Source organism: Notamacropus eugenii, chromosome 4 (genome assembly GCF_028372415.1).
Source record: "Notamacropus eugenii isolate mMacEug1 chromosome 4, mMacEug1.pri_v2, whole genome shotgun sequence".
Lineage (NCBI taxonomy): Eukaryota > Metazoa > Chordata > Mammalia > Diprotodontia > Macropodidae > Notamacropus > Notamacropus eugenii.
In genome coordinates this window covers 299,965,190-299,975,593 of record NC_092875.1, presented here as the reverse complement: position 1 = coordinate 299,975,593, position 10,404 = coordinate 299,965,190, and positions in this window count along the sequence as shown.

The window sequence follows — 10,404 nt, the reverse complement described above, 5'->3', positions numbered from 1 at the left end:
AGACTTCATAGCTCTTTGTTTGGATGTGGATAGCATTTTCCATCTTGAGTCATTTGAAAGTGTCTTAGATCCTTGCTTTACTGAGAAGAGTTAAGTCTATGAAAGCTAAGTCATCAAAGCTGGTCAAAGTAGCACAATGTCACTATTGCTGTGTACAGTTTTCTCCTGGTTCTGCTCACTTCACTCAACATAAGTTCATGTCAGTCCAGGTTTTTCTGAATTCCATCTGCTCATCATTTCAATTTCTGCTACATTCATATAACAAAACCTGTTCAGCCATTCTCAGTTTATGGCCATCCCTTTAATTTCCAATTATTGGCCACCACAAAAAGAGCTATTATAAATATTTTTGTACATGTGTATCCTTTTCCCATTTTTATATTCTATTGGGGATATAGACCCAGAAGTGTTATTGAAGAGTCAGAGTATATGTGCATTTTTATAGCTCTTTCAGCATAAGTTCCAAATAGCTCTCCAGAATGATTGGATCAGTTAACAACTCCACCAAAAATACATTAGTGTCCCAATTTTCCCATATCTCCAATATTTGTCATTTTCCTGTTTCTTCATGTGTATCAGTTAGCACCCCAACATACACATGGGGGTCTGCTGCTGATGAGGTTTTCGGGTGCTGGGGACCCCAAAATATCTACAGTCCGGGTCCTACTCGAATGAATTTGACTCAAGACTTCTTAAAGCCAAAAAAAACCAGAGTTTATTTAAGATTTGCCATCTTGGGATGGCTCTTAAGGAGCCTAAGCATTTGTAATGCTTGTATTCACAAGTGGGCCAGATAGAATCTCAGCTAGACAGAATCTGATCTGGATTGAATCTGAATGCCTTCATGGAGGCGAGATGGAACTAAATACAGAAAAGACTAAAGGAGGGATCTGGGGGTGGTCTGGTAGTCCAGGGTGATGGGAGGAGGGTTTCAGGGAGGGTCCTGAGGAGAAGTCCAAGGAGGGGATTCAGGAGGGTTGGAGACAGCTGGAGGTAATCAGGAGAAAGCAGATAATGGAGCATCTGGGTGGGAAGCAGGTAGGGCAATCAAGAGGTAACAGATAATGGTCACAGACTTGAGTATGAAAAGTCAGGTTCAGTGGGGAGATTCAAGGAGAATTCAATTTGTATATGAAAAGCCAGGTTAAGTGGGGAGATTCAAGGGGAGCTCAAGGAGGCTCCCAGAGTATGAACCCCATCACTGCCACAGGTTCTTAGATCCGGATTCATAAAAGGGAAGGTAACTTTTGAGGTGTTTATAATCACTTTAATCAAACACATATATCAATTCTTAATCAAGCACATATATCATTCACCTTTTTCAAGGGAGTCAGCATGCTGAACTTCAAAGAAAATGCAGAGAAATTAAAAGTCAACAGACATGCTTCCAAGATGTCTGACCATTAACATACATGCATCTTTACCAGAGAAGGAATATCTGGGTTTCTCAAAGCCAGGAGACTCCTTAGCATCTTCCCAGAGTCCTCATCTGGCACTCAAACCTTCTTACCAAAATTAAATCCCAATGTAAAACCTAAAAATCCTCACCTTCAGAGTCTTTATATACTTTTTAGAACCAGAGGGCATCACATTCCTTGAGAACCAGTGCCTCATTAACAAATGGCATGGACCTTCTTACAAATCTACCTCACCTAACAATGGATGGGAAAGATCCTCCTCAGTCACATTCAAATAGAGCCATTATAATTCTTGATTATACTAAAACAAAAATAGCAAATGATTCTATTTTACTTGCCATTACATCATGCTACCCAAACTAATAGACGTGATGTAGTATCTCAGAATTTGCATTTCTCTATTCAATAGTGATTTAGAGTATTTTTATATGACTATAGGTAATTTTAATTTCTTTATCTGAAAACTGTCTGTTCACATTCTTTGACTATTTATCAGTTGTAGTATGACTTGTATTCTTATAAATTTGATTCAGTTCTCTATATATTTTAGAAATGAGGAGAGGATTATTGGAAGGTGGCAGTGTGGGTCAGAAAACTCCAAGCTCTGAAGATTTTTCCCCCACAAAAGAGATAAAATAGTACCTTAGGGAGAACAAAGTGCAGGTAAAACTAAGTAAGAGTAGGAGCACAACAGGAGTCTCTCTGGGACAATTTAAGAAGATCAGAAGAAATATTCCAGGAATTTTTCTGATATTTAACTCTGAGGAGTTAATACCTCCAGTCTAGGGACCACTTTAACAACAAGCAGCATGTCCTGGGTTTTGTTGGTTTGAAACACTGACTCCACCCCAGCCACAGGAACTTTTACCCACATACCCCATAGTGAAGGGAGTTGAGCCTCTGAGTCAGGGAAGATTCAGGGAACCTCTGCTGACAAGGAACACCAGACCCAGCTGTGCTGCAAAGAGTAGTGGGGGCAAGAAGGAATGAACACATGCCTGGTGAATGTAGAAGGAGGGGGTCAGAAAGCCCCTGGTTGTGGGCACTTACATGAGGTCAGAGGTTTGGCTTTGGTTACAGGCTAGAGGGGACAACTGAAGATCTGAGACAAGAGCCACCATCCCCCATACCACAGGGCTAGATGTGATTGCTAAAATTAAGCTATTACCACAAAAATGTGTAGGCAAAGGAGAAATAATCTAACCATAGAAGGCTATTATGAGAATAGAGAAGACTAGGGTTCATCTTCAGAGGAGGATATTGAAGTAAAGAAAAAAGAAACCTCCCCTTCTACCCCAAAGGGCAACATCAAATGGTCACCTACCCAAGAAGAATTCTTAGAAGATTTTTTTTAAAAGACTTTAAAAATCAAATAATAGAGATGGGGGAGGGCAACAGCAACTTACTACTTCCTATGCCATGTTGGCTCCTGGAAGTAAGTCCCTTTTCAATATGTTTTTTAAAAAGACTATCAAAAGCCATTGAGCAGGTAAATATCAAGCAATATAAGAAAAACAAAAATGAAATGGAATATAACTACAGCTGTTAGTAAATTAAATTTAATTCATTTATCTAATTTAATGAAGAGCAAGTTACTTTCTAAGCAGCTGCTTCTTTTCACTGAGACTATCAATAATTAAAATACAGGTCAAAACCAACATCAGCTTAGACGAAAGTATAAAGATGAGAAAATAATGTGTACAATTGGAATAAATATATCTTGACATACATAAATTAGTCATTGATTCTCTCAAAAGAGATAAAAGATAAAGGAAGATATGATACTATGAACTAATATAATTCCCTCTATAAATTTAACCGGTATGTAATAATCATGACAAAAATAGTAGTCTAATGACCCAATAAATCACATCAGTCAGCAAAAACAACTTTCTTAATAAGCAGAGAGAAAGAAAAGCTAAGGACAACACTGATTTGGAATTTAAAAAAAAAAGTTCCAGAGTCAAATGAGGAAAGATCATAAAAATATTTCACAGAATACTATGAAAGAAAAAAAATATGTATATATATATGTGTGTGTGTGTGTGTGTGCGTGTGTGTGTGTGTTGTGTGTATGTGAGCTAAAATATTAGAAGAACATTTTTTATAATTAATTGCATTTTCAGTTAACAGAAATATATTTTATATCCCTCTCAGCTGAAAAAAAATCCTTGCAATAAATATGAATGGTCAAGAAAAACAAATACATTAATTGGAAATGTCCAAATAAGATATATTGGATTCTTTATGATGAGGCTATTAATTTTTTTTTTCAGAAAGTACCTATTTTCCTTTATCTTTGGTATGCTGGAATGTCATGGTGTTACCAGAGTTTTTACAGATATCAAAATTATTCATATTTATAATATGGCATCATATTATAAATTATTTTTCTGCCTCTGCTCACTTCACTCTGTGTCAGTTTGTAGCATCTTTCCATGTCTCACTGAAATTATCTACTCCTCATTACTTCTAATCTAATGCATTCTATTTCAGTCACTTGCATTTTGAAAGAGGAAAAGAGTTTAAAAAAAGGTAACAGATTTTTCAGTATTTACCTAAATAATATATTTCTTTATTAAATATAATATTTAAATTTAAATTTAGTCAAAAATTTTTAACTAAATTATTTAAAATTTAATTTTTGATGTTTTATATGAAAAAGTAAAAACACTGAAAAATTCAAAAAAGAAAAAGCTGCTAGAAGAGTCCAAAGACATATAGAATAAATTAACACAAGAGGCAAAACAGCTGCCAAAAAATGAGAGGTGGATTGTTAAGATATTAGAAAAAGTTAGATAATTAATGAGAGAAAAATCACAGAAAATCATGTCTCTCCTTAAAGTGATCAAGAGCCAAAAAATTATTGGCTATAATCTTACATTATCAACTCTAGAAAATATTTGGGAGAATGATTTACCAATTTCTCAAGAATTTCCTTGATGAAAAATCAGGAAAAAATGGTGGTTTTCAGTGGTGATTTTCTGTTGCATACACAGAATTTATTGAAAGTATTAGAGTACAGAAGATCATTCTGTTATGATTGTATATTTTAAATATGTTCTTATTTTGTTAAATATTTCCCAATTACATTTAAAAATATTTAACATTAATTTAAAAAAAAATTCCAAACACTTTTCTCCTTCCTGGGCCTTCCTGTTCCTTGAGAAGGCAATTTGATATTTTTATACATGTGAAGTCATGCAAAACTTATTTTTATATTAGCCATGTTACAAATGATGATAGACATGAAAAAAGAAAAAAAAGGTTTTATTTTAAGTTTGCTTCAATCTGAATTTAGAGTTCATCTGTTCTCTTTATAAAAGTGGAAACCATTTTTCATCATAGATCCTTCTGAATTGTCTTTCATACTTTTTATTGTCAGCATAGCTAAGTCTTCAACATTTGATCATCCTTAAAATATTATTATTTTATTGTTTAAAGGTTCTCCTGCTTCTGTCTATTTAATTTTGCATGAGTTCATATAAGTTTTACCCATATTTTGGGACAAATTTTCTTCATCAATTCCAGTATCACAATAATATTCAGTTGCCATCAATTGCCAAAAATTGTTCAGTCATTTCTGAATTGATGTCTATTCCTTTGATTTTTTAATTCTTTTCCACCACAGAAAAAGCTATTATAAGTATGTTTGAACAAATAGCTATTTATGTGTTTTCTTTGATTTCTTTTGGATTCAGATATCTTTCAATAAATTATTGAGAAAAACTCTTCCCCTGTCCATCAATCTAAAAAGTATACTTTTCCATGCTCCTCTAATTTAATTATGATATCATCCTTTGTGTTCAAATCATTTTTCTGTTTTTGACATTACCTTAGTATATGGTACAAGATGTTGGACTGTGTTTAATTCTGGCCAAATGTCTTTCTAGTTTTCCTTGCAGTTTTCTCCAGTGGTATTGCAGGGTTGGAGGGAATGCACGGTTTTACAGCATTTTGGGCACACTTCCAAATTTTTCTTCAAAATGGTTAGACTAGCTTGCAACTCCACCAATAGTGCATTAATGTCTCATTTTTTCCACATCCAGCATGTGTCATTTTTTCTTTTCTATCGTGTTAGCTAATCTGATTGGCATAAATTGATACCTAAGAGATGCTTTGAGTTGTATTTTTCTAATCATTATTGATTCTGAGCATTCTTTTTCTTGTGACTATTGATAGCTTTGATTTCATACTCTGAAAACTGCCTATTCATGTCCTTTGACCATTTCTCATGTGGGGAGTTGCCCTTATTTTTATAAATTTGGTTCAGTTCTTTATATATTTGAGAAATGAGATCTTTAAAGACAAGATGCAGAGTAAGACAGGAACTTACATGAGCTCTCCCTAGTACCCCTACCAAAAAAACTTTAATATCAACAAAAGAATGGGTTTGACAGGGCAGGTATGTCTCAATGAAGTGAGAGTGAAAGGCAGTACAGGGTAGAAGTACAGGTAGAAGCAAGTCAGTAGCTAGGTTGTACCCTAGAAAGCCATCAGTGAGACCCCATTCCTGGTGAAAGTCAGCATCTTCCCCCCTTCCCCACCCTGGGACAAGCCAGCAACTACTCTCACTTCCAAACTCAGGCACAAACCAGCAGTAACTTCCCACAGTGAGCACAAGCCAACCACAAGGTGCTGAGGCATGCAAACCCTAGTGAGTTCCAACATTCTTGTACACATCAATAGCTTCTGCCTCAGAGAGTCAGGGCAGTAAAACTGAATCAGCACCAGGGACTGTTGGAGCTCTCAACTCATAGACAATAAAGGGCAACTAGTCAGGAGAAGATTACAGGGGATACTTTGCTGGTGCTGGGTGCAAGATTCTATTGCATTGCATAAGAGGGAATCTGGGTCACAAATCCCAGTCATATTCCCAGGGTGATAAAGAGAAGTAACACTCTACAGCATGAGATTGCAGGGGTGCAGGAATCCTGGACACAGCTCTAGGGTGCATAAGAGTGAATGTGGTCACCCAAAGACCCAAACTAAGAAAGTTACTATGGTGACAGGGAAGATTCAAATACAAACTTGAAAGAAGGCAATTATGTTAAAATAGCAAATGAAAAGCCTCAAAAGAGAAATGTAAATGGTATGAGGCACAACAAGAACTCGCAGAAGAGCTCAAATAAAGATCTGAAAAGCCAAATAAATGAAGTAGAAGAAAAATTAGGAAAATAAATGAGGCTAATTCTGATGCAAGAGAGTCATGAAAAAGAGTCAACAGATTGGTGAAGGAAGGACAAAAAAATGGGAAAAGAGCATAAAATTCACTGGGGAAAAAAAATTTACAAAGGAGAAGTAGCCAAATGGAAAAGGATGCACAAAAAATTGCTGAAGAAAAACAATCCCTTAAAAATTAGAATCAGATGAATAAAATCTAATGACTTCTGAGATATTAAGAAACAATAAAACAAATGAAAAGAATTAAAAATTAGAAGACAATGGAAAATATGTCATTGAAAAAGCAAATGACCTGGAAAAAAAAGATGCAGGAGAGATAATTAAGACCTGAAAGTCACAATCAAAAAAAGGACCTAGATATCTTTCAATAAATTATTGAGAAAAACTCTCCCCTTATCAGTCGATTGAAAAAGTATATTTTTCCATGCTCCTCTAATTTAGTTATGATATCACCCTTTGTGTTCAAATCATTTTTCTGTTTTTGGTATTACCTTAGTATATAGTACAAGATGTTGGACTGTGTTTAATTTTAGTCAAATGCCTTTCTAGTTTTCCTTGCAGTTTTCTCCAATTATGAGTTCTTATCCCCAAAGCTTGCATCTTTCAGTTTATCAAACATTAGATTGCTATGATCATTTACTACTGAGTATTATGTCCCTATTTTATTACATTCATCCACACTTTATTTATGAATCAGTATCAGATTGTTTTGATGATAGCCATTTTGCCACATATTTTGAATGTGGAACTTCTAGGTCCCCATCGGTAGTATTGTTCTCATTGATTCTCTTGACATTCTTGACTTTTTCTTCTTTGCTGTCTCTTCTTGGTTTAGATATCTTCACTATATTTCCATCATGAAAGGAATTTGTTTTTATAAAAAACAACTCTTAGGTATTTTTAGTTAAATTTTGTATTTATTTTAAATTTTATCAATTTTTCCCTTGATGTTCTGAATTTTCTTTTGGATTTTCAATTTGTTCTTTTTTTTTATTTTTGGTTGCATACCCAATTCATTGATCTGTTTTCTCTCTTTTTTTATATAGATATAAGTATCCAGAGATAAGAATTTCTCACACATACTTCTTTGGCAGCATCCTATAACTGGATGTTATCTCCATGTTTTCATTCTCTTTCATGAAATTTTTCTTATTGTTTCTGTTACTTATTAAAAAATTAACTGTTTTATTAGATTATTTGGTTTTTAACTAATCCTTAATCTATGATTCTATAAAGATTTGTTAAGTGAAATTTCATTGAACTATCATCTACAAAGTGTGCATTTAAAATTTCTGATTTTTTGCACTTGATTATGAGGTTCTTATGCTTTAATAAGTCAATTTTGGGGAAGGTGCCATGTACAACTAAGTGAAAGATATATTCCTTTTTATTCCTATTGTTTTCCCCAGAAGCTGATCATATATAATTTCCTAAGATTTTAATTATCTCAATGACTTCTTTCTGATTTATTTTATAGCTAGATTTATCGAGCTTTAAGGCTTTGCTTGTTGCTCTTTTTACTTCATTATCTTCTGATATTTATGTCTTGATCTTCCCTGAAACCAGAGCAGCTTTTTGTGCCCAAGTTTGTTGTCGTTGTTTGTTCATATTTTCCACATTATGTCTTGATTTTGAACTTTATCTTACAGTTGGCCCCTGTCCTCAGAATGGGATTGAGAAGGGGGAAAATGTCAAGCTTCAGACTTATTCAAAAAATACTTTTTTCAGTGCTAGTTCTAGAGATTTGGAAGTTTCATTTATTCCAAGGTGGGGAGAGATGTGGCTACTACTCTCCTGACCTGCACCCTGGTCTTACCCAGGAAGGGGCCCTGTTCTCTTGAGACTTCAATTGATTCTGTTTCTCAAGGTGTCTAATCCTTTGGGACCAGAAGTGATGCCACTTCCTAGTGTTTCTGCTGCCTCAAATTTCTGACCTCAAATTCTCTTCTCTGCCTTTTAAGTATGACTCAGAAGTGTTAATTGGTAATGGATCTGACAAATAGCCTCTGGTCCTTTGCCCAGCACTGGAACAAGGATAGGTCCCCTTACCATCTCTTGCCTGGGAACTCCCAACACTGCTGCTGCATCTGTTCACCACCACTTAGTCCCAGCAGAGGTATAGTATCCACATGGGTTCCAGGTCAGCCTCCATTTCCATGTCACAGATCTCTCTAACCTCTCAAGTAGTCTTAGGATGGATGAATATATCACTCTGACCTTTTTTTTTTTCTTTCTCTGTCAATCCAGAATCCAATCTGAGTTCTTATTTTAAAGTTATTTGGAGGGGAATGTTGGGAGAGCTGACTGCTTCCTCTACTCTATATTTTGATTTTATACCTAGAAGTCCTTAATATTTTTTTTAAAAAAAGAACATTCATTATAACAAAACAACCTGATTCTCTTCAAGAAGTAAAGATGTCAGAGTTGCAGGAAGCAGTGGAGCAGGCTCTCTTCCCACTCTTGGTTCAACTCCTCCAAACAGTTTTAAAAAATGCACCAGATGAAATTCTGATGAGAAAATCTAAGAAAAAGTCACAGTGAGTTTGTTTTATTCATTCCAGGTCAGCTTAGGGAGATACAGGGAGAGGGTTTACCTATACTAGAAAGAATACAGATTAGATAAGAGTACTGAGCACACCACTTGACAGTCAGTTGCTGTGAACCAGGCAACAATGCTAGCTGAGGTTTCACAAACTGAGGCACATACCAAGGCACCCCTAAATTCACATTAGGTTACATCAAGACAGAGAAATGTTTACTAGAAACATTGATATGAGCTATAGATATAGAGCAGATTAAAAAGGGGACATATGCTGCCCTGCCCTCCACACCCAACACAGGCCCTATTCCTTGGGCCTAGAGAAAAACTGTTGTTTGTCATTGTTCTTCCAGTGATGTCAGGAGAATGAAGTCTTGAGTTGCAAGTTAATTGGATTCAAGTGAGGCAAGGCTCACATTCTCCACCAGGGTCATTACCAGGCCTGTGGCAAGACATAGGTTAGGACAACTGGTGAATGGCAATAGGGGACGTTGGCCTTTGAAGCTAAGGTCTTTCCCAGGTTTATAGGCTAGATTAGAAGGAAAAAATTGCCTAGACTGCCTCCCTAAAAGAATCAGCCTGGGAGGGGAAGACCCTCAGGGTTTCTGGCTACAGTAGAAGCAATTTCTATTTAAACTCATCATGTGCCATTAGAACCTAAACACTGAATAAGTGAGGCTTGCCTGGGAACCTATAAAGACATGGTCAAGTAGCTCCATTTAAATCAATGGGCTTTATCAAAGCCTGGTCCCTCAGAACTACATTTAAAGAAATCATAAATTAAAACTCCATGAGATAAAAGAAACTAATTCCCCTGGTTTAAAAAGTACAGAATAAATAAGAAGAGAAGAAAAAAGTCTAGCCCCCAAACCCCAAAATATCTTGCAAAGTATAAGTGAACAAAATTTAAATACCTTTGGACAGAGCATCTACAAGGGTATATTCCTCATGTGAACAGAGGAAGAGGAGGAAGAGAAGGAGAAGCTGCAGGAAGAGAAGGATGAGAAGAAGAGGAGAAGGAGAAAGGGAAAGAAGGAAATAGCTACATTGCTCAACTGAAAATGGCTAGTTAAGTCCCCAGTTGTTCAGCTACTACAACTCACAGGTCATTGTTCATCCTTCATTCTCAAAGTGGACCAATGAAGCAGATTCAGAAGCAAATACCCACAGTACAGGGTTGTTTTCAAGAACAGAACAAAATTTAATTTATAGTATCTTGCCCAATTTGAAGTTAGCAGAGGCATAGCTAGACCAAAGGGAACA